This window comes from Ornithodoros turicata, chromosome 1 (genome assembly GCF_037126465.1).
Source record: "Ornithodoros turicata isolate Travis chromosome 1, ASM3712646v1, whole genome shotgun sequence".
NCBI classification, from domain to species: domain Eukaryota; kingdom Metazoa; phylum Arthropoda; class Arachnida; order Ixodida; family Argasidae; genus Ornithodoros; species Ornithodoros turicata.
Genome location: NC_088201.1, coordinates 164,685,972 through 164,708,392, shown reverse-complemented (window position 1 = coordinate 164,708,392; position 22,421 = coordinate 164,685,972). Strand labels below are relative to the sequence as shown.

Sequence of the window (22,421 nt, the reverse complement as noted above, 5' to 3'; positions counted from 1 at the left end):
CCATCGCAACGTTTGTCATATTTTTCGCGAGTGAGTGTGAAAGAAATGTTTTCGTGAAACTGTGGAGTATTTTCACCTTTTGCAAAGCATAATGCTGGCATTGGTTTGTGCTGTTGGAATGTCACATGGTCGCGACATAACAGAAGGGCAAAGGGATTACTTGGAAGGAATGTGGAGAATAACACTTTTCACTTGTGGTGGTCACAGATGTGTACATTTGCTGTATATTTTTGCAGTTTGATAGATGGATGTACTTGCTTGAACAAACTCCCGCGACAAGCCCGCGACATCCCTTTTGAAGTTCTCCGAAACACAGAAACTGTGCGCCAGTATCTCCGCCTGATTGCACACCATCGCCACCACCCGCTCATCCGGAAACTTCGGGCAAGGCGCAGCACGCCGATCCACGGATGTATAATGTCATTCAAATCCCGCGTTCCGAAATTCGTGATCAGCCCCGCCGCTGAAAGCACGGCCCCGTGGACACTTCCGTCGCCAAGCGTCACCGCCTCTGTCCCAGGCATCACGGACAACAAACGGAGCTACCCCGACCTCGTACTACAGCAACTGATTATTGATTTCATCGGCACCGCATATGATGGGTTCGGCACGGTCTTCACGGATTGCTCCTCAACGAAAACTTCGTCATCCTCATCTTTTGTGGTACCCTCGATACCGCTCACCCGGGGTTGCCGGTTGTCCCACCGCACCTCTTCGACCTCAGCCGAGCTGTACGGAATCCTGCTGTTCTTACAATATGCGGCCACCTGCGATCCACGGCGATGGGTAGTCTGTACGGACTCCAAGTCAGCTCTTCGATGCCTGAAAACCTCAGTTCTCCGCGGCTCACTGGCCACACTTGTGATAAACATTCTGCGCCTACTGAAGTCCATAACTGCCCACGGCCACACCATCGCTTTTCAATGGATTCCGGGTCATTGCGGAATCTCTGGCAATCACGTTGCCGACGCTGCCGCAGCGGCCGCTCACCACCAGGGCAAGTGTGTCCCGATTGTTCTCCCAAGGGGGGACAGACGGTCCCTTCTTCGTGACTGGGCTGCCTCCTCATCCGTCGAACAATGGCGTCGGGATGTCCCGGCCAGTACCATACTGGGAATTGTAGACCCAACATTCTCGTGTCGCTTACCGACATCTCTACCGCGCGTCATTAAGTCCCTCCTACATCGCTTACGGCTGAATGTTGCCTTTTCGCCGTACTACCGTTACCAGATAGGGTGTGCCAGTAGTCCCTTGTGCCCGGAGTGTGGTGTGCCAGCGACCGCGGACCATGTGATCATCGCATGTGCCACTTATAGGAGGGAGCGTCACTTGTTGGCAAACGACCTTGCGCGGATTGACAGCCGACCCCTTGACCTCAGACTCATTTTGGGACCATGGGACACACGACCGCAGATGTCCGTCTTACGATCCTTCATCAAATTCCTGCAAACTACCGGCCTGATCGACCCTCTCTAAAACCGTGTCAGCGTCGTCAGCATCATCCTCATCACCATCCTCTCATTTTCCCCCAATAGCAATGGGGTAGCATTCTGCTCAATGAGCGGAAGTCATACCCATATCATCGTCATCATGTATCTCTCTCTCTCTCTCTCTGAACAAACTCAGTCTGCCTCATTGAACAAATGGAAATATGGTGGTGTAGCAGCCGCATCGCCAGTCCCTGACATCCAGCACCTGCCCCGTGGCTCGAGTAAATAAACATCCTCGGGCCAGTTGGAATCTGGTAACCGAGACAAACGGACTACTGCTTCCTGTCTCCTCTAATTCCAACAATTGGTGACCCGAACGTTTGACGTTCCACGCTATTCACCATGTCTACAGGGGACGGCCACGTCACCACGACTCCCGGTACCCCCAGCATGGTACAACAGCCCACTTCCGTGACCGCCGTTAGCGTTAAACTTCCACCGTTTTGGGACCGGAACCCAGCCACCTGGTTTATTCAGGCCGAGGCCCAATTTCATCTGTTCGGCATCACAGCCCAGACCACGAAATTCTATTACGTCATCGCAGCGCTCTCTCCATCCGCCGCCGACGAGGTCTATGATGTCATCGCTTCACCACCCGCGGATTGCCCGTACGACAAGCTGAAGTCCGCACTTCTCAAGCGAACGACCTGCTCCGACCGCGCACGTCTTCAGCAGCTTCTGTCTGCGGAGGAGCTCGGGGACAGACGCCCCACGCAGCTGTTACGGCGCATGAAGCAATTGCTCGGTGACGGAGCTGCTTCCACAAGTGACAGCTTCCTCAGAGAACTCTTTCTGCAAAGACTTCCGAGAAATGTGCAGATGGTCCTAGCCACTACGACAAACCTTTCAACGGACGAACTCGCCACCCTCGCCGATGCTGTAATGGAGGTTGCTATTCCATCACCCTCCGTAATGCATGTGGAGACGCCACACCCTCCTTTCCCAGAGCCCACACCTTCAGCCGTTTCGCAAGTGTCTACCCCCGCACCAACGCAAGACACCTCTCAGCACATGGCCGCCATTGAAAGCTTGACGCAGCAGGTGAACAACCTAACCCACCTTGTCGCGACACTGGCAGCGCGGAGCCGTTCGCCAAGCCCCCGGCGCTTCCGCCGACGATCGCTCACCCCTCGCGGCCGGCGCAGCCCAAGCCCTCGGTCCAATGGCATGTGCTGGTACCACCAGCGGTTTGGCGCCGAGGCCCGGCACTGTTTCCAACCCTGCTCGTGGTCGGGAAACGCCCCGCCCAGTCACTAATGGCGACAAGTGCACCGGGTCAACTCGAAAGTCGCCTTTTCTACGTTGTAGACCGTGTGTCAGGCAGACGCTTTCTCATAGATACCGGTGCCGATGTCAGCGTTATGCCCGCTAGCAAAGCCCATCGCAGCCGACAACCGTGTTTCACCCTACGCGCCGCCAACTCCACCACCATCCCGGTATTTGGCCAGCAGTCCCTCACTTTGAACCTGGGCCTACGACGAGACTTCCGATGGATTTTTCACGTAGCCGATGTCTCCCAGGCCATAATTGGTGCTGACTTTCTCACGCACTTCGGACTCCTCGTTGACGTCGCTCGGAAACGCCTTATCGCGCGACGCCACCACCCATCTTCAGATTCACGGCATCCGGCATCGCATTCCACCCTGCCACAGCCTTTCTTACTGTGCGCCGGCGTCGCCCTACTCCCATATTCTGGAAGACTTCCCTGAGCTCACCAAGCCCCCCGACTGGACTCGCCCGGTCAAGCACGACGTCGTACACCACGTTGTCACTCAAGGCCCGCCCGTTCACTTTCGCCCGCGTCGCTTGGCTCCCGAAAAGTTCTCCATCGCTAAGGCTGAATTCGAGCATATGCTCGAGCTTGGCATTATCCGACCGTCAAGCAGCAGCTGGGCATCCCCACTCCATATGGTGCCCAAGAAGACGGGAGACTGGCGCCCTTGCGGTGATTACCGTGCCTTAAACCGCGCTACGGTGCCCGACCGATACCCCATCCCTAACATCTTAGACTTCACCGCTAACATCGAAGGCGCCACCGTTTTCTCTAAAATCGACCTGGTGCGCGCCTACCACCAAATACCCATGGCGGAAGACGATATTCCGAAGACCGCCATCATTACACCCTTTGGCCTCTACGAGTTCCTGCGTATGCCGTTCGGCTTGCGTAATGCAGCCCAGACATTTCAACGGTTTATTAACTCTGTCACCTTTGGCCTCCCGTTCGTCTATGCCTACATGGACGATATTCTGGTTGCCAGCGCCACCCCAGAAGAGCACGCCGAGCACTTACGAACCCTCTTCGCTCGCCTACAAGATTACGGCATTGTAATCAACGCCGCGAAAAGTGAATTCGGCGTCCCGGAGCTTGACTTCCTGGGTCACCGCGTTAACCAGCACGGCATCCTTCCTCTGCCCTCTAAAGTCGCCGCCATCAAGGATTTCCCCCGTCCCACGTCCGTCAAACAGTTGAGACGTTTCCTTGGTTTCGCCAACTTCTATCGGCGCTTTATACGATCTTGTGCTGCCACACTGGCCCCGTTGGAAGCTCTACTCTCTTCCCGAAAACGCGACACCGCCACGCTACCCTGGTCCGACGACTCTATCGCCGCCTTCGACAAAATCCGGCAAGACATCGCCGCCGCCACTCTTCTTGTCCATCCCCGGCACGATGCACCTACTTGCATCATGGTGGACGCTTCGAGCAGTGCTGCCGGCGCCGTCCTGCAGCAGCGAGTTTCTTCTGCTTGGCAGCCCATCGCTTTCTTCTCGCGCAAGTTCAAACCTGCAGAGACGCGCTATAGCACGTTTGGACGCGAGCTCCTGGCCATATTCCTAGCAGTGAAGCACTTCCGGCACTTCTTGGAAGGACGATCATTCACCATATATACGGATCACAAGCCGCTTACTCATGCTCTCTCATCTTCTGGTACCGGATATACACCTCGAGAAATCCGGCACCTGGCCTTCATCTCAGAATTCACCAGTGACATACAGCACGTGAGCGGCGTCAACAACCCCGTGGCCGATGCTCTCAGTAGAATATCCACCCTGATCACACCCACTACAGCGCAGTGCTCAGCCGTTCTGTCTCTGGACCTTCTTGTCACTGCTCAGTCATCTGATGAAGAGCTGGCCGTACTGCGCACGAAGCCCGCGTCCAACAGCCTCAAGCTTGAGGATGTTCACCTCCCCGGGGCGACGGCCGCCGTGATTTGCGACACTTCACAGGGCTCGCCCCGACCTTTCGTCCTCCTCGCATTACGCCGTCCCATTTTCGATCACTTTCACGCTCTCTCCCACCCCGGCGTCCGAGGCACACAAAAGCTCATAGGCACCCGATACGTCTGGCCGAATATGCACGCTGATATCAAGCACTGGGTGCGCACATGCTTGCCGTGCCAGAGAACCAAGACCCAGCGCCACACCCGTCTGTCGCCAGCACCTTTTCTGCCACCTGACGCCCGTTTTGACCATGTTCACATCGACTTGGTCGGTCCACTTCCGCATTCCCAGGGTTTCAACTACATCTTGACGGCCGTTGACCGTTTCACCCGCTGGCCGGAAGCGGTGCCCATTGTTGACTCCACTGCTCCAACCAGGGTGTCGGAGCGAACCGAAAACCGGAACCGAAAACCGAAAAAAACCGCTATTTTGGTGCGAACCGGAACGGAATCGAAACCGTATACGTTTTTTTCGCTCAGGAGGGAAACCGAAAAATATATTTAACGGTTTTTGGTCCAAGAAAAACTTCGCCGGTTTGGACTACGGATAGGCGAATGAAACAGACGTCGTATGCTCTGAAGTCATGTCATGGATACTATACGAGGGTTGCGGTTACGGTGGAATGTATGTCGGTATACTATGACCCTTAGGCTCCCTTTGTAATGGTTTATCGTTCGCGCACGAACACAGACTTAGAGGTACATGTGACTCTCTAGCAATGTGCCGTAGTGTTCGTTTTAATTTGATCCCCGCAAACTCTCCTCAACTAAACAGCGACCCAAGGGAGCTGCATAACGGCTCTTTATCGGTAATGTCGCGCAACGCGTCCCTTGTTTGAGAACAGCTAAGTTGAATACATTTACGTATACGCGATGGCAAGCCCGTGCGAAGTGGCAACTCTTTTGTGGACAGGACACGAAGAAAATAAAACGGAACCGTCGAGCGCGTTTGTGAGTGAAGGTGTTCCTCGATTTGCGTCGTACTCGTGCGATTGTGCTTGCTGGCTAGACAGTAGCAACAGACATTCGGATGGGACGCGATCGCTCCAACCCAGCAAGAAAGTACTTTACTTATGAGATCACGCCAAACAAGTCAATTTGTAGCATGTGCTTCAAGAGGGAGAAAGCCCATTTGAACAGACAGTAACCTTCAGGAACCAGGAGCTACCAAGTTCACAGCTGTCTATTAATATTAAATACCATGTATGCGGAATAAACGAGTTTACATTTTGTAACATCGATTTTTTTTTTGTGGGGATGAATATTCCCAGCAGAAGCGGAACCGGTTAAAAACCGGTATGAACCGTTATTTTTTTGCTCCGGAGCAGAACCGGTACCGGATCGTTTATGATGTAACCGGAACGAAAACCGGAACGAAAAACGTTTCGGTTCGACCAACAGTCGCATCGGCTCTTATCAACACCTGGATCTCCCGTTTCGGCGCACCATCCATCATCACGACCGACAGAGGTCGGCAGTTCGAGTCTGCCCTCTTCGCCGCTTTCACGAACGCATTGGGCGCCAAACGTATTCGTACAACAGCTTATCATCCTGCTTCGAACGGGCTCGTCGAGAGACTACACCGACAGCTCAAGATCGCCTTGCGTGCCACTCCTGATACACCCTGGCCCGAAGTACTCCCCGTTGCCCTTCTTGGAATACGCACAGCCCTCCGATCCGACCTTCACTGTACCGTCGCCGAGCTGGTTTATGGCACAACGCTCCGACTTCCCGGTGAATTTTTGTCCGTCCCAGAAGACCCGCAACCCGACGCACAACAGGACTACGTATCCCGACTTCGCCGTGTTATGTCTTCGTTGCGCCCGGTGCCACCCCGCTCGCCTGCCCCGTCCGGTCCGACCTACCGACACCCCGACCTGGATACGTGTTCTCACGTGTTTGTGCGATGCGATGCCGTCAGAAAGCCGCTGCAGCCTGCGTATTCCGGCCCCTTCCCTGTGACCACCAGAACCACCCACCACTTCACCCTCCTTATTAACGGCCGGCAGGACACAGTCTCCGTCCATCGCCTGAAGCCGGCGTTCCTCGACGTGTCCCTCAGCTCGCCCCTTCCCAGCAGCCACAAATCGACGGCACCCTCTTCCGTGGACAACCGCACAGCTCCACCTCTCCACCCAAGTCGCCCGATTCCTCGACCACGCCACGTATCCTGGGCACGCAAGCTTGCCAGTTTTCGCTCCCTGCCCCCGTCAGGTCGCTAGGGGGGGAGCCCTGTAGCAGCCGCATCGCCAGTCCCTGACATCCAGCACCTGCCCCGTGGCTCGAGTAAATAAACATCCTCGGGCCAGTTGGAATCTGGTAACCGAGACAAACGGACTACTGCTTCCTGTCTCCTCTAATTCCAACGAGACAGGAAGCAGTAGTCCGTTTGTCTCGGTTACCAGATTCCAACTGGCCCGAGGATGTTTATTTACTCGAGCCACGGGGCAGGTGCTGGATGTCAGGGACTGGCGATGCGGCTGCTACAGTGGCACGATGTATTCAAGCACATGCCACTGTATGATTTGTGAGGGAAAAACAAACTTGGACGTGCCATAGGCGCTGATGGGGTACTGCAAGGTGAAAGTGCATTCCGTTGAAGGACATACACTCTAAATAATTTTACACCTTAAAGGGTGTAAAAGAACATGTGCATGGCGCACACCTTTTAAGGTGTAACGGAACACCATCAAGAAATCAAGGGTGTAATTGTATGGAAGGGTGTAATGTAACCTGCAAACCATAGAAGAGGCAGCTGGAAATTATTACAGCTTCACTGCAAAAATATAGTGTTTCTAGTTTTTACAGAAGGCACATGCTTGGTACGTTGGAGTGTCATTGTGGCTATCTTGGCATCACTCTTCGATCACAGCCATGCAAAATATTCTTCAAAAAGTCAAGAATATACTTTTCTCACACTGAACTTGTAATACTTTCCAGGTATACTACTCAGCTGTACCCTGTGTGAAGCAAAAATAGGACATCGCAGACACATGTTGCACAGCACACACATGTTATAGGTGATTGATGTGGGTATATGCGGGCATCATACATATCAGACACAATCACAGGAACTGAATAGTTATGCTTTTATTAGGTTGACATTATGCCATGCAGCATACATATCCTACATTACGTAGGCATGAAGGTATTCAAACGTATCACTTAACACAGCTTTATCACATAGTAGTAATTTTATATTTTCCAGTCATCTAACCTTGAGGGGTTAGATGACAGTGTACCAAATGTTGAGTAACTGTGCATTTGGTCTTTATATCACAACTTGTATCACAAGCTTAAGTTCTGAGTACCGCAAGCACAACACTGCACAGGAACAGGAATACATTTAGCCTGTGTAATGGAGCCAGTCCCACCTCCAAATACACCCTCTGTTGCACCCTCATCACACCCTCCTGACAATGTCTCATAAAAGGGTGTAATTCACCACAGTTACACCCTCGAAAATTTTCAAGCCAAGGTTCTAGGGTGTAAAATAGGTGTAATACATGAGAATACACCAATTTTACACCTTTAAAGGTGTGAAAATATTTAGAGGGTACGTGGGCTGTGCATCGCGTGAATATTATTGCGTGCAGCCCATGTGCATCTTGCACATCCCGCTTGAGATCTGCCTCTGGTGCCTTACTGCTGTTTGCGGTGTGTAGTAGAGACGAATGGTATTATGATAATGAATAATGGTAAGTAGGCAAATGTGCTTCGTTCAAAGGTTGTGCTTCGTTCATAGGAAATGCGATTTGAGGTACCCTACTCACAGTGACACACGTTACAACGCCAGACATGTGTTGTGTGACCATATGCATCACCTAGACCTGATAATTTACCATAGAACACCATCTGCTGGACATTTACACTAAGAGTAACTAACATGTCTGTAAGCAGCCTCACCTACATAGCGTTTGCTTTGCGTAAACAAAGTTTTAAAAAGCTTCTTTAATGGGGGCATCCAACTTTTGACAACACATGCAAAAACTTGAAAGTCTTGCATGTCAAAATGGACTTTGTATGGTGAGTGCATGTCCCAGTGCTTACAGACACTAATCTGATACATAGAACTTGCTTTTGTTTGTTAGTGTTATAGTTTCTTGTTTGTTCTAAAGTTTGTCAGTGTTCTCAGGAGTAGTATGTGGTATATAGAATACATTGCATACATGTCATGTAAGTCAAGTTAAAATGCCCACCTTTCCACAAAATTAACATTACAATGCCTATTTGTGCATTAGTAGCAGTCTGTTTACAAATCATAGCCACTGTTCCATGCTTTTGCTTTGTGTTTGCCTCTCTCTTCGTGTTTAGCTCAATTGATGTTGTGATGCCACACGATAGGTGACAGACAATATGTATGCATTTGATGATTTGAATATCTCCTGGGTGGTAGCACCATGCAGTGTACCTTGGGATCCTTGTTTAGTGTCTGCACAAGCCAAGGAAAATCAGAGGTACACTGCATTGCCCTGCCTGCCTGTCATCTATTATGACTCAGGAAGAGAGCTCTCAGATGTGGCATCCAACAATGTACCCGACAAGTTTGAAGTATACTCCGCTGACATGTGCTAGCTGCAACAAATACAAAGGAAAATGAAATATGGAAAAAATTATATACATAACTTCAAAGAAACTATACTGCAATAGTTAGACCTAGGAGAGGAAGGCACATTTTTGGACTCGCAACAAGAAACACACAAACGAAACAGTTCAGGAAACACACTAGAGTAAAATTCTATTCAGAATGATGCTGTGGTTGTTTTAGGGATCTTTGTGGCTATTATGTGTGGACAAAATCAAACTATGCATATTTGATAATTCAAGTGATTAAGTTACCAAGAAACTTTGGTGTCATACGTGATAAAAGCGAGTTTTCAGATTCGTTGTATGCTGCCATGCAGGGAAGGATAACGGACATATTTTGGTTACCGTTTCCATTTGCGTTACTGCTATATTTTCGTTTCCGTTATCCATTTCTGATACCGGCCTTTCAATTTCGTCTCCGTTACTGTTTCCGGTAATGGAACGGTTACAGAGCTGCGGGAGGACGGCCCTTCCGGCTCTCTCAGCACCCTGGTTTGCCCAAGTGCTGCTTCGATGTCACGCATACACTCTACACAAATAATTTCACGTCGTTGGGATGCGCACATCTTGCAAGATAGAAAAAAAATGTTGGAACATGTCTTCAGCCTTCAGTCACTCGGAGTCCAGCAACTCCAGATGGGCATAACCTTCATCCAGTGTCGTATTTATAAGCGGATGCTCTCAGTAGCAAATAATACTGCCATGGCCACGGTGAAGAAAAAAAAGAACAAAAAGTACAAAATCAGTAACTAAAAATCGTAGGCTGTCACCCTCATGCTATGGTGGAGTATAGTGATGTGTTGATGTCATGGAGTTATGAGGACTGGGACGAGGTAAGTGACGGATGCACCCTCGAGATCCATTATTGTGCCTTCTTTCCATGCTCTCGTGTACTGTGTAGAGCATTACAGGGAATGGAGTCATCAAAATACAAAAACAAAAAAATGAAAAGTCACTCAACTTCCATCGCACAACAGGGACAGCCATTACCCAAATTCAATACCGAACGATAAATTCGTTTCCGTTTCCAGTAATGGAGGACCGTGGTATGCGTTTCCGTTATCGTTACCATCTCCAATTTCGATAATACACCGTTTCTGTTTCCGTTACCATTACCGTTACCCTTCCCTGCTACCATGTACCAGCGAATGTACAGGCAGATCGAGCTCGTTGTGTGTCTGTTGGTTTTCTGTTTTTGCCCAAGCTCAGGCTTCTTCTCACCATGGACATGCAAATTACTATGTTTGGCAAGTGGTCGCTGAAAGTACCAGTCTTTGAACCAGTGTTTTGAGGATGCCTGCTACACTGTGGCTCTTTGGTCTTGCATCAGGGTCGCTGCTGTCCTCCTGATTGGAATGTTTCGTGATTCTCAGACTTGAGTATATGTCTATGAAGAGGTATCACAGTGAAGAATGGAGATTGGTCATGCGCTCTGTATTGCCACTCAGTGTACGTATGTTACTGTGCAAATAAAGGTTACTAGCTCACTACGTCAGGTGGTGTGGTCTGTTTCTGGGATCTGCTCATCACCCCCGGACACATCATCAAAAATGAGGAACCAGTTGTAAATGCATTGATGTAGTAACGGCAGGTGATGGAACACCTCTCATTTGCCCATAAGAAACACAACATTGAAGTCTGGAGTGGCAGCACTAAGGTACCGTCAACACTGCTGTTCTCTTTTGCAGCTTTATTGTTATGAGCCAGCCTGACTTTCAGTAGCAGATTCTCTCTCAACTTTACATAGATCATGTCAGGTCACAGGTCAGGATTTTCACACATAGGATTCAGGAAGCAGGGAGGTGCAGGTTTATTGAAAAAAAAAAAAGGAAAAGAGTCTACGGGATTGCCAGCACTTGGCAGGTTTGCAGTTATATATAATGGTTGTTTCACTTAAGAGTGACCCAAATTTTTCCTTTCAATTTTTTTCAATTCAATTGAGATAATTAGGCCAATTCAGGATGCACAGTGATAAACAGCAGCTGGCACTGAACATCAGGATTTCCCATTAATTAGCCCAACTATCCTAATTCAGCTTGAAAAAAATTGAAAGAAAAAATTTGGATCACTCTTAAGTGAAATATGCTGTATGTTTTTGTTCTGAATACACAGCATCAGGTATCTTGGGGTTGGTGGCACTCAGCCAAGGAGGAGAATTCCATCATGTAGCTGCACTTACATTGCATGAAATATTAACATTGCCTCAATTAGATGTTAATAGTTAACAAAACAGTTCATAGCTCATTACTGCAGATGATTGACTAAGTGTCATATTTAAATATCCTTAGCTCATAGTGGACCAGCTAGAAGTCGCACACTTGGCACAATATCAGCCTGCCAAGTGTGCATCAAGCTTCTATGTGCCATTTTAGTTGAGCACATAATGTTGTACTTCTGTGTGGAGGGTACTGCCGACTTACACACGAGTAAAACTCCGTTATTACTAATTACTGCCAATTGCAGTGATACAGCTCCCCGTGGGCCGGATTTAAGGGGTGGGGGCGCTCAAGTGGCTGTGTTCGTTACGTAAAAACCCAATCTCCTGGATGATACTGTGCCATACCTTAAATCTGCCCTCGCCTTATACTCATTCCTTTAAGCCCAGAAAGCGAATCTCTAGCACTGCACTGCAATGTGTTAGCGATGGACACTTCCGCAACAACCACATGCATTCTGTGTGCAATTCACTCACTATACACACACACAATACGTCCAGTAATCCTCACGTAGGTAAGAGTGCTTCACACTAGACTCTACATCACACACTTGTGCACAGACATTCCCTGGCTGCTAGAGCAATACAGTCCAAACATGTATTACGCCGATCCAGTTAGCCAACTAGCAAGCTTGTGCTTATCTGTGCTAGAGACGCTCAGCACTATTCTATTCTCGCACTATTCTAGTGATGTCTTCATGGTGTCAAAAACACACACACACACACGCAAGATCTTTCTTGCAGTGTTGAGACCCAGAACTGTTTTTTTTTTTTTTAAGTTAAGGGTACGGGTAGACGTCGGGCCAATTAATTTATCAGAAATGCATGCAGATTCATGTGGAAAAATTAACATATTGCGTAAATAACGACAAAAGAAAAGGAGGCCGTCAGCTGGTGTACGTCAACTTCAGTATCAGGACGGGCTGTGTACAGATTAACGGTCACATGTAATACACGTTGTGATTTTCCAACAGAACGATGATCATCTGTTGAGGTGCACGTATCTCATGCACGTGATCTAATGTTCAAGTCTGTTGCCGGCATTGTTTTGGCTAAGGAGCAGATTCGATTACTTCATGTCATCCATCAGCCGGTAAAAAGTATACCTCAGATGCACACATTTATGGCCAGGCTCACAACAGAAAACTGACGTTGTTCACATGAAACGCTCAGCACCGGCACTGAATGAAACCACCGAAGTGGCCTCTTCGGCTGTCTGTTCAACTAGCTCAACCACCACGGCGAGTGCAACCCATCAGGCTGTTATTCTTCGCGCAGTTGACGCGTTTCTCCTCGACATTCCATAGAGCGCCAACAATGTCAGCATTATGCACCTCAACGTGCGAAAACGCTCCACACAGCAGCACAAGATCATCTCTCCCGCGATCGCGTCAAACTTTTCAACAGTGCGCTTGGTTAGCGAGCCGCCATCTTTCCTCCGTATTTCCAAGACGTTTTGGGTTCTCCGAGCTGGCGCCGCCGTCGAGGTCGCTAATCGGTCAGGGTTTGTAAACACGCCTCCCTCCCCGGCGCGGTTTCAAATTGCTACGCAATTTTTTTCGCTTCAGTGACACCCTGGCGTAGAGGGTGGGAGTACTTTCTGCGCTCTTTCAGAACGTCTAGTGTCACCTCTAGGTTTGGTACCATTTCATCGAAACTCGGAGATGAATAATTCAAAGCACGTGCCTGGTTCAGGTTTTCGGCGATGAGGAATGGGTATCAAAACGAATTGTCTGTACGATTCTGCCATTTCAGTTTCTCCAGAGAAGTCGTAGTCAAAAAGTGAAGCGATGAATTTCACCTAATAAGCGGAACCACAGTCTTAAAATATCTCGCACATGTTGTTCGCCGAGTTATGTCACCCACATGCGCAAACGGCGTCTAGAAGCTCTCACACTTGTATGATAAAAATTCTGTATAGGACTTCTAAAAAAATGTAAAACCTAACATCCAGTATAAGTGAACAACAACAATTAGATGTTTCTGAAACGAGTAAAGGAGAAAAATAAGGAAAGAAAAAACATGCTGGGCTGTTTCTCGTCGTGGGGATCTCACCTGACTTTGAGCGTCCGCTGCAACCTCACAGGTAGTAGAGTCCTATATCCATTTTGTTACCTGTCGATCCCTTGTCTCAGTGTGGAGCGTCGTTTATGTAAATCCTGCTCATGTGGAAAAGCGATCAGCCCTATCACCAACTATGTACTTCAGCAGCGCGGATGTAGGTGTGTCCTCTCAAATCGCTCCTGTTGCTGCACTGCGCATGGAGACGCCGCCGCCAAGGAATTGTGTACTGCTGAGAACCCTTTCGGAGGCTGTCTCCGTACATGACGAGGAATGAGAGTATCACAGGGCCCTTCGACGTCGGTCCTCGGCAGACGGTCACGTGAGTTTGTCACGCCGAGCTTTGAACGCTTCCGACCCGATCCGGGGAGGGCGTATTTCGAAACCCTGACCGATACAGAAGAGCGGCGGCGGCGGCAGCAGAAAACCCCGAAAACCCGATGCGTTTGCTGTACGGCATGCTGTACGGACGCCGATGCCGACGGTGGCTATCGCCCACAGGGCAGGGCGGAGGGTGGTGAAATGAAATGTACTGGAGAACAAGGTTAGGTTGGAACACGCACGTAATTTTGAAGTTCTTTACTATGTGTTTGGATTACAAGCAAGGGTGGGTCGAATTTGACTACCCCTGGGTCTGTAGATGAGACGGAACGTTACGAAGTTATAGTTGAAACCAGACAGATATTCGGAGAATGTGTTACGCCAAGGGCCCGAAACTCGCCAGTTCCTTTGCGGGATAAAGTGAGGCGCTTCATGCGTTTCACGTTATCGGACGTCAGAAAACGTCACAAATTGAACGTCATGGAGACATCCGGTGGCTAGTGATTACTGATTGGTTCCCATGAGGATGAATTCGTTTTCTGAGCGATGATTGGCTGTTTTCAAATTTGTTCGCGAGCGCTCGAACAGGCGACAGCGCGACGGCTGTGCCAGTTGGAACCGGCGTCCACGGAGTCGCCGGCGTTCGTTTCGGACGGCTCGCGTTGTGTAGCAGTTGTGTTGGACTATGAGTTCTGATTTTTCCTGTTTAAAAACGCCAGCTGTATCATGTGAGCGTCCTCGAACAGTCACAGCTGCCAGGGAAGATGCCTGCGCAACATTTGTGCTCTGCTTCTTGGTGTAGAAACTATTCGAGCGTCCGACCGCCTCGTACCCGATACCTGGTCAACGACTGCCGAGAGGTAAGTCATTTGTCGTTGCTTGTTGCCTTACAACACTGCATTCACTTCGTGCATTGTGAATAAGTTGCTTAACAGTTACCGGAATACGCGGTGACCGAGACAGACAGCGTAGTTTTGCAGATACGATGGTAGACTATATTTCTTTTCGTGAAACAATATCATGTAAATGTTATGATTAAATACCCGTTCACGTCGTACTGTATAAAGGTATGACGGTACTGTAAGTCTGATTCTTGGTGATTTCGCTCGACAAGTTTCGTCAGACGCGTTGACCTAGCTGTTCTGTACGTGGCGCCAAAGCCAAGATTGTCAGGCTAATCGGTCTGAATATATAATTGTGAAGTAGCACAATAAAAGGTATTTTTCGTACTAAGTACTAAGGTCGCTCAGTACTAAGGTCGCTCATCACACCCCATGACTGCGAGCTTCTCACAACCCTACCACCGTTCTTATTTTTCGCGTTCAGAAGCACCTTTATTCTTACTATTGACATTGCAACTTTCACATGCATAACCGTATATCTGATACCAATTGTTTTCATCTTGCAGCCACTGAGCTCCAGTTCCCAGTAGCAGTCCTTGCCAGAGGCAGTCCGACATCATCAGGCTTCTTCAAGCAAATTCTGGAGCAATATTAATGTCATCCTGTGTACGTCTTGCATGTATAACCGTATGTCGCACAATAAAATACTTCATGTGACAAAAACAACCAAGGCTCAGTCGTATTCCTGTAACTCCCACTGCATTCCGACAAACGCGAGCAAAAAAAAAAAACAGTGCATGGAAGAAAAAAAGGAACAGCAAAAGAGGACGGGAAGCAGAGCAGAAAGGAGGAAAGTAGTAAGAGAGAAACGGATGACACGTCATTTACGTCATTCGCGACATAATAAAAAAAAATAGTGTGGCTAGTCCTCAGTCATTGGTCGAGCTCCGGAGGTCACGTGAGTTTTTTGCTACAATAGATTTCTACTACAGCTTCGCGCCCCTGGTTACGCCATATAAAGCAAGAGGGCAACAACTGTTAATTTGAACGTTCGGAAACTGTCACACAAGGAACAGTATGTCCTGTCGCACTGTTAATGTCAATGTCATTCTTTCCCTGTCCGATTTAGTATGTGCCTCGACCCACATTCGAAGCACATCAAAACAGTCTCTTGCGTCAAAACAGTTGTCATTTAGGAGCCTCCACTGATAATTCATATGCTGTGACTAAACAGCGTGCGTAGAATTGATCCACTGTACTGAACTGTCAATACGATGTGTCATGCTATGTGTTGCTTTAGAGTGTGTAATGCTAAGGCTGAGACATACACTGAAGGCAGGAACACAAACAGGCTATCTGTATTTCAATGCAAAAGTGAAGACCTTGTTGTACTTATTATATCTCCATACAGATAATAAGTACTTACAAACGTCAGCACACACTAGTAGACAGGTCCCAATAGTATTATACTCTAGGGAATTTTTGTAAATTTTGTTATATTTTGCAACATCAACAACCGCAACAAACTTGCAGGCGAGTCAATCGAACGACAGATGTGGCGTGACTTGTATTGAAGGAAAATGATATTGTGTCAAATAAAGAATAATGTAATGATTGGATATTTGTAATAAAGAGACAGAAATTGTAATCGAGCAGCATCGCTTTGGGTGAGACTGACTTTGAGGGCTGGCTGTCGCTGCATCGAGCTCTTCTTCGGAGTGGGCATAGAGGACCTACAGTCAGGAAACAAGTGTGTGCTGTTCACACTTGACACATGTATTTCAATCGAAACTGTCAAATTAATTCTGTATGTCTTAAGCTGGGTTGCACTAGTGCAGATTAGACCTCCGTAAACTTGAGAGTGCAGTGCCATGGACTGTGCAGGCAATGGCTCATTTGTATGCGCTCGCTAATTGAATGAAAATTCTAACATTTAAATTTTACTAGTGACACTTTTGGAATGTCTGTTTTACGTATCGGAACCTTCAGTGAAAAATATTTAAAGAAAACTGTGTTGGCAATTGGTGATTTTTTCAAGTTATCGGTTGGTTACAGTTTACACATTTTTTGTACAGAGCAGTGTCCAAAGCTCTCTTACTCAGCTCACTTGACGTATCCATCGCATGTTCGTTTGTCTGTCACACAAACAGGGGTGACAAAGGATAAGACAGCGTTCACACAGGCCGACGTTCTGCAGCAACTGCACATTCATGACCGACTCAAATTGGAGGGAATCTGTCACCAAACGAAACCTTCAGAAATTGGTTGTGCATTGGCAAGTCAGCGAGAGGAGCATTGTCACATGACTTATGCCCTCACTTCGAATGGTGATGCAATTTTATTTGTGTCATAGTGCCCTACTACTATTATTAGATTGCATTGGTTACGAATTGTGCAGGTGTAGCTGAAAAATAATAGTTCTTAAAAGGTCAAAGCCGCAGAAGCATCCCAGTTGGCATTTCTTAAGAGAATGTTGTTCTCTTGGTGAAATAAGATGATGTGAGATTGTTTGTCTGCGGAGCTGCCTAGTTGGTACTTGTGTATACGCAGATGGCACCACCTCGAAGTTGGTCTCTGTGAACACTGCTTAAGGAACAGCCACAAGGCATGCTTTGGAATCCTTCTCTACCTGACTTGTAAACAGCAATGCCTATGATGTCATTCCGCAGGTGAGACAGCACGTTTGCATCATGAGACGACACGAGTGCTGTGCACCAGTTCGGTAGAGAAGACCAGTGGCGTAGCCACGGGGGGGGCTAGGGGGGGGCTCGAGCCCCCCATACCTACCACAGGCTGACCCACGCAAATCGTGCAAATCCGAGGAGAAAAAGTAATATATATATATATATATATATATATATAGCGGGGGGGGGGGGGGGTCCAGCGGGATGATCACAAAAGTTATTGCAGTTACCGGCGTCTAACCAGCATAGTTGAATACTTTTGAAACTATGAGCTTTTCGAGCTACTTGAAATCTCGTGAGGCGGCCTCACAGCTCATGACACCCCATATATAAACTCATTATTAAACGTTCAAATATTCTGTATTTTCATCTCTCATCTCGCTGTGTGCGCAAGCATGAGTTTGTGGGCGTACCCAGGATCAGCGGAGGAGGGGGGATTTTTTTTTTTATGTATCGAGCCCCCTCTACCTTGGAGGTCTGGCTACGCCACTGGAGAAGACGAATGAAAAGCGAAGTGTATCTTCCATGTGACCCTTAATTTCCGCCCCCTATGTGTGAACCACGCGGATGAACACACAACTGACAGCAGCCAAAGAGCACATTTGTACAATGCTTCACGCAAGAAATATGTAAACAGAATCCAACTAATAACTTGAAAAAGTCACTTAGTGTCAATGCAGTTCGTTCTCAGAATATTTTTTGCTGGAGGTACTGGCCCACTTGCACGAAACTTCTGCTAGGATGCTAACCTTGAGGCATTTCCTTTGACACAGCTCTGGCAGTGCATTTCGCTTATAGGAAAGTTTATGTCAGTAGCATGTGACACAAGCACTAGCAAGCCTGCGCCAAAGGGAATTCCTCAAGGTTAGGACCCTAGCAGAAGTTTAGTGCAAGCAGGCCCAGGTACTTACCCAAAAGTGTTCAAAGTAAAATTCACAAGTTATGATATTTATTTAATTAGTGAGCATATGCAAATAAGCTACTCACTGCACAACTCATCTTTAGCGATAAGAAAGCTCTCGAATAGCACCAACTGTTTATGAATTCAGTTGTTGTTTATGAACTCAGGCTGCAGCCTCATACTCCCACATTTCATCAGTGTATGAGCAATGTGTCAGTAAATAAAAAAAAAATTACTGAGACTGGGGACCTTCACGAAAGAAGTCCAAAAGAAATGGGACGTGGACAACAAACGGAGTAACAATTAAATGGGGTGTTTACACTTTGGCAGTTTATTCCATGTAGCAGCTGCAGTTTTTGAAATCTAATCTGCAATATTGTAAATTGTGGTAAGCAGACTTCTGGTAGGACTCGCAGGATGTGAGGTCATATTTAGGTATGTTTGGTATCAGAGGGGTAGTGATTCTATTAGTAAATATATTGATGACACATAACAGAACCTTCTCATTTAATAGACGCTACCTGTAGTAATCAAAATGCATGTAAATCCTGTAAAAATATGCCTTATGAAAGAATATAAGGTGCCCTGTCTAATGCTTATGTACGAAAAGGGGGGCCATTCCCCCAAAGCCCTGAGATCAAGAGAAAGTCTTCTCCTGCACCCACCTTCCAACACCTGCATACATACAGACATACATTATATCAATGTAAACAAAGGGGTTGTGTTCATAGGCCTGGTGGTTATGATGTTTTCATTGTCATCACGCATGCTTGTGTTTGATCAAAAGTTGACTGCATTGAAAAGACAGAGCTTTTGTTAAAAACCCTACACCACTTGTTTTTCTTTGGTTTGTCTTTCCCTTTTCTTTCTTTCCTGGGAATAGGAAGCCGCCATAGCAGAGGCTAACCTTTCCCTACTATTTTTTAATATAATAAACATACCCCCCCCCCCCCACACACACACACACCACTATCCCTTGCTTTTACGAAAAGTGTGCTTTGTAGCCTGTATGATGGATGAGACCTGCGCTGGGTATCTGCAACCACGTATAAGACTACGCAGTATAATAATAAAACATAATAGTATATAATTAGTTATATTATTAATATTAGTTTAACAATAATAGTATAATAATAAAAAACAAATATAACAGAGCATGTGTGGGCTTGATCATTTCACTCAACAAAATGGTTGCTGTGGCTGCAAGACATGAGCTTTATTAAACACAATTGTGTTACAACATTGTGTTTCTTCATCTCTCTTTCAGATAGTATAGCAAAGACAAGTGCTATCTGGTCTTAGAAGCAGGAAGCATGACCATAACAAACAAACAAACAATAATGTATTTTTATGTATTTGTCCTTTCTATGTGTTCCAGCCTCAGAACATTAATTCTCTCATGTTCAACAGTTGCCACTTGTGTCGATACCGTCGTATGAATGTGTGTATGAGTGAGCAAAAATGTAAGAGTGAAAGAAGGATGAGTGAGAGAGAGAGTAGTTGATGTGTCCCTTCAGATGACGCACCCTTGGAAGTCGCTGGGGAGGTGTGTTAGCTTAGCTCAATTGGTAGAGCCCTGGACCGGTAATCCAGAAGATGTGGGTTCAACTCCTACAGCTCACTAGCCTTTTCAGTGACTTCCATCAATAATGTGGTTGCATGACAATAACTTGACCTACAATCACTGATAGAACAGCATAAATGCAGGCAAGCTGGTGGACAAACTGCATGGCAAACAACCCTGAGCAATGGGCAAATGTTGAAGACAACACGAAAAGACTGCCTCCTGTCATGTTGTTTTCAGAGTACGCCCATTGATGAGGCCTGTTTACCACAAAGCATGACCTACAAGATTTGCAGAACAGTCTGCGTAAACTTCTAAAATACTTTTTTTGCGGGTTTCAAAAAATGGTGCAGTACAAAAGCAATTGCCAAAGTTCATCAAGCATCACACTGCTCTGCCCTGAGGGCATAAATAAACAAATCAGAAGGAAGCAGCATAACGAAGCAAAACGAATGGACTGGCCCTGCATGCAACTTTTTCATATGTGCATAATTGCAAGACGTTGTGTAGAACACCAAATTACAGTAGACTCATTAATTCAAACCCCAGGTCATTACATATTTTTGTTCAAATTGTCATAAATTACTCCAAATATATGATGCAGCTCACATTTTTTAGCCTTTCCTCTAAAGAAGCACTATTACGAGTGGGGACACAAGAAAGCAGGCATAAGTTAATAACTGCAGAGATATTCAAAAGAAGCATGTCGATGGTTACTAGCTTAACACGTCAGTCCTCAAAACTAAATGTCTGATGTCAGCTAAAGCCCAAGCAGTAAGGGTGCCTTCTTTAGTAGACAGGCATCTGGAGGTGAGCATTATGTTCAAAGGAGGGTGTCTCAAGAGGTGGCGTCAGCAACATGCGGAAGCCATCTTCTGCCAGTAGGAGGGTTTCACAAGGGAATGAAAAATGTTGATTAGGCAAAAATGCCGTTCAGTTAATAAGCTTTTCAATACACTGAAAACTGTGAGCTAAACATGGAGGTGACATGAAGTATGCAAAAGTATGAATTATCGTAGCTCGAGGTAATGAGAGAACACCTACATTAAAATGTAGCAGGTACCAGACAAGTTTTTGTCGGTTGTTTGAGGTCTATCTTATTAACTGCAGTGAACTTGCCTGGGCTATGCTTGTATGGCATTAGCACCATACATCATAAAACGCAATATATTTACCCTTTCTTGTGCAACGATGGCCCGCTTAAAGACACGTCCTGAAGCTCACTAACACAACTGTTACCTGATAGCCATACACATGCCAGTACTGTACATGTTCATCGCATTGCCCTTGGTGGTTTGTTTTTCTTTTTGTTTGCCTTTCTTTGCTGGGAATAGCAACCCGCCATGGCGCAAGCTAACCTTTCCCTCCTATTTTTTTTTACATAATAAAGATACCTTCCCCCCCCCTGGTGACCTTTTACGACTAACCAATAGATGTTTTTGTGTTGTTGAGGCTGTGTGTTCCTCGAGTTTCCCCCTACAATCTGAACGTTATAGCAGTGAGTGGGACCAGAATTCATCAAAACCATGCTCTTAAGCACAGAAAAATCAACACTTTTCAAAAGAAAATCTCATCGATTTAAAGCTTTCTGGCAGGTGTTTACACAGCCTTTAGGAAAACCAAAAAGTTGTAACTCTAGCGATATGGTGCTACCATAATTGATATGTTGTTTGTGCACAGCACCTGAAATATTAAAAGGCCATTATTAGAGGCAAAACATGGGGAATACAGTTGTAATGTTTTTGTATTACACGGAATTACGGACTTCACTGATGACGTCCAACTGCAACGACATGCATGAAGCCCAAGCAAGTAATTTATCCTGCAACATGTGGGGGTTTCGTGGAAACGACATTGCTGTGTGACATTGCAAGTATTACTCTAGTGACATGAATAAATAATCCCTTTTGTTTGCTTGTAATGAAAAAAAGAGGAGAAATTGAACTTGTCTCCAGACTTGTTCTGCTGCTCCTAACATAAATTCTCATCCCCCCTACTCCCTAAAAATACTGCTCATGTGCTCTGCTCGCAAGTTTGCTATTCACTATGCACATGGTCGCTGTTCAGAAGTCCACTAGACATACGTTCACTAGCAGTGCACTATTCACAATTATCCCAGGATCATGCACAGAGAATCATAAATGGTTGTATCCATCCCACAGCTCTGAACACAAGTGCCTCCAAGGCAGCATCCCTAGTGTTCGGTGCCCAAAGTCCCAACACCTTCACTATATTGAAGACACTGCTACTGCTGTCTAGTCGAGCCCTTTTTGTTTCATAACCTGGCAGTGCATGTTACTGTTTTACAGAGCTGCAGTGCCTTTGCATTTGTGAGCAACATGTTGTACTTAAAGCTTAATTTATGTGCATACATATGTACAGCATGTGATGGTGTGGGTATGATCAAGATTGGGTCAAGTGGGTGCAAACACTGGCACTGTATTTTTTTTAGTTAACCCACTCCCTTACCTTGATCAGTAAACATGTGAACCTAGACACCTTCCCATTCCCATCTTGGTTTGATAAGTTAACAAG

General features: G+C 46.8%; 2 long non-coding RNA genes across 3 annotated transcripts in view; one reads left to right on the top strand and one right to left on the bottom strand.

The window, feature by feature from the left end:
* LOC135378739 (uncharacterized) overlaps nucleotides 1-13,996 on the bottom strand; it is a 45,514-nt gene extending 31,518 nt beyond the window's left edge. For both annotated transcript variants that reach the window (XR_010418561.1, XR_010418562.1), the window contains exon 1: nucleotides 13,569-13,996. This is a non-coding gene — a long non-coding RNA (uncharacterized LOC135378739). The remainder of the gene's footprint in view (nucleotides 1-13,568) is intronic.
* Nucleotides 13,575-16,351, top strand: LOC135378740 (uncharacterized). The gene is made up of 2 exons (XR_010418563.1): nucleotides 13,575-14,755; nucleotides 15,304-16,351. It is a non-coding gene; the product is annotated as an uncharacterized LOC135378740 (long non-coding RNA).
* Nucleotides 16,352-22,421: the final 6,070 nt, after the last annotated feature.